The sequence below is a fragment of the Octodon degus genome, unplaced genomic scaffold, assembly GCF_000260255.1.
Source record: "Octodon degus isolate 3935 unplaced genomic scaffold, OctDeg1.0 scaffold00006, whole genome shotgun sequence".
Classification (NCBI taxonomy): Eukaryota; Metazoa; Chordata; class Mammalia; order Rodentia; family Octodontidae; genus Octodon; species Octodon degus.
This window is the reverse complement of record NW_004524582.1, coordinates 4,922,166-4,924,838: the sequence shown is the minus strand read 5'-3', so window position 1 is coordinate 4,924,838 and position 2,673 is coordinate 4,922,166.

Sequence of the window (2,673 nt, the reverse complement as noted above, 5' to 3'; positions counted from 1 at the left end):
ATATGTTTTCAACTTTCTTGTCACGTTGCAATGCCTTTAAATATTGAAGCCTTACTCATGTAATATGGTAATGTGGTGACCGTCACATTGTGACTTCTTGAAGCCTGCTTGGCAAAGACACTCTAATTTATTCTTTTTTTTTTGGTTTTTGCAGAACTGGGGATTGAATTCAGGCCATTGCTCTTGCAAGGGAAGTGCTTATTCTACTGAGCCATCTCCCCGGCCCCTCTAATTTATTCTTTAGTGCATTTTACTCCCTATATTCAAACTCAGATATATTGATTAAAAATATTGAAAATTAGCAGATGCTATATGAATTTGCATAAAATTTTATTTTCCCTGCCACCAGACATAAATCAATGAACTGCTCAGTTTTGTTCATCTTAGGTTTGTGTGGTTTTGTTTTGTTTTTGGAGACAAAGTCTTGCTGTGTAGTCCAGGCTGGCCTTGAACTCACTGCAATCCTAATGCCTCAGCCTCCCAAGAGCTGAGATTACAGGGGTGAGCCTCCACACCTGTCTAATCGTCTACAATCTAATTTTTTTTATATTTTTCATTCCACCAATTTACATTCATATCAGTCCTTCCTGTATAGTTCAGCAGAAATAGATTGAAACAATATTATAAGGTATTAATCTGCTTTTACAATAATGGTTATTAGTGTAAGATATTTGGCAACCACTAAATGATTTTATCAAACATTTTTAAATTTCTGTGGTCTGCTTGAAAATCTCTGTTATCTAAGATAAATAAGCAATTTCTACATAAAATCCCTTCCCCTTACAATTCTATTGCTGGCCTGGAAACTCAAAAGAAAAAAAAAAATTAAAAGAAAATAAACTGTGTGATTAACTAAATCTCTAAGGCTTAAATTTTTAAAATCTGTATACATCTGTAATAATAATAAACCTGGTTGAAATATATATCTTTATTGTAGAAATTATAGAAAAATTTCAGTTTGTTTTTCTTAAGCTCTTCAAAAAGCAAAGGAATCTTAGATGGAAAAATAGAAAAATATGAATTGATCTTTTGCAGCATTCAATTTAGTAGATTGTCTAGATGTCAGAAATTTTTTATATAGTTATGCCTTTAGATATTTCTTTACTTTTTTCTCTATTGTTAAAGTAGTAATTTAGCCACCATAAGAATAGATGTTGCCCCATTTACATTTGACCACTGAAAACAACATGCACCAAAAAGCAGAAAATATTAATATCAGAGTCTGAAAAGGCCTATAAAGAATTGAAAGGACATTGAACTGTTTCTGTATTACCTGATAGCTATTAGTAATTACCTGATATTGTTAGTAATGATACATATTGCTACTCTACAATAAATTTAATACAATATATTTCTGTACTTTGATGAGAAAGCAGGGTATCATTAAACACATATGCATGTAATCAGCAACATGCTTATACTCTAAGATTCATGAGTCAGTAAAGTTCTATTTCAATCATTTACATGGTTTGAGACCTCTCTTGAGACAAAATACACACACACACACATAAATTGAGAAATGTACAACCTGTAACTTAGTTATGAAAACATAGATTAATACTTTGTTTCCAAATTTACTTTTAGATTCACATTCTGTAATTCTATAACTTCAATACGTGTATTCTTCTGCACTTCACAGTCAAGTATGGTAATAACATCTGTGTGTGTAATCTCACTAATCTTGCTTTGCCTCATTCATAGGACATATGGATCTACACATTGGCAGAACTTCTAAATTATGGGGTTTGTGGGGCTAGATATTCTTACAAAAAATAATTGCTAATAGTGTTTTTTGATCCTATTCCATACTAGAAAGGGAATCAGCTTAAGATATTAAAGCTGCCAAGTACTACCAAGAGCAGATTGACTCAGTAACTTTAGGACTGAAGCAATAAGAGCAAAAGCTTTGATATTCCACTAAGAACTAGAACTTTAACACAGAAACTATAGGAAACAGCTTACAGAGCAAAGATATAGAAAGAAACATGACAAAGTTACTTCCAACCTCCCCACTCCTGGTCTCCCACTGGAACCTCCCACTTACCTGACATCCAGTATAAAGGGTACATTACTGATGCAACCCAAAGGGCAAACTGAGAGTTAGAAACATCACTGATTAACTTAAGATGAAGGAGGAAAGTCAGTAAAATGTTGAAAATTTGTACCCATTAGCAGAACATAATCCTTCTAAATCCCTCTCTGTGCTGTTCCTACATTTGCATCATGTGTCTGAAGTTGATGAAGGAGAACCTAAACACCAAAATGAATATAAGCATTTAAATGCATGAAAATTACCTTCAAGTGGACCTTTACCATTGAAAGGAATCATACGAAACATCTTTATTCTATCATTTATCCTATACTTCCAGGATAGTAGACCTTCTCTCTTTCTTTGTTCAAATATTTGATATTTCCTCCCACATTCTCACTTTTATGCATGACTTAGCTTTAATCTTTGGTTATAAGTTACTGTAATCAGAAAAAATTATCTACAGGCTTCTACCAAACCCATTTTTTAGTATCTGTAGTCATTTCCTACATTTTCCAAAATAATTTGGGTGAGCCTTTGTGTCTGTATTCATAGCCAGTGTTTCTTCCTGTGAGATGCTTCTCTTATGATGTAACCTATTGAAAACATTTACTTCACACAGTCTCCCCTTATCCTTCTTCATT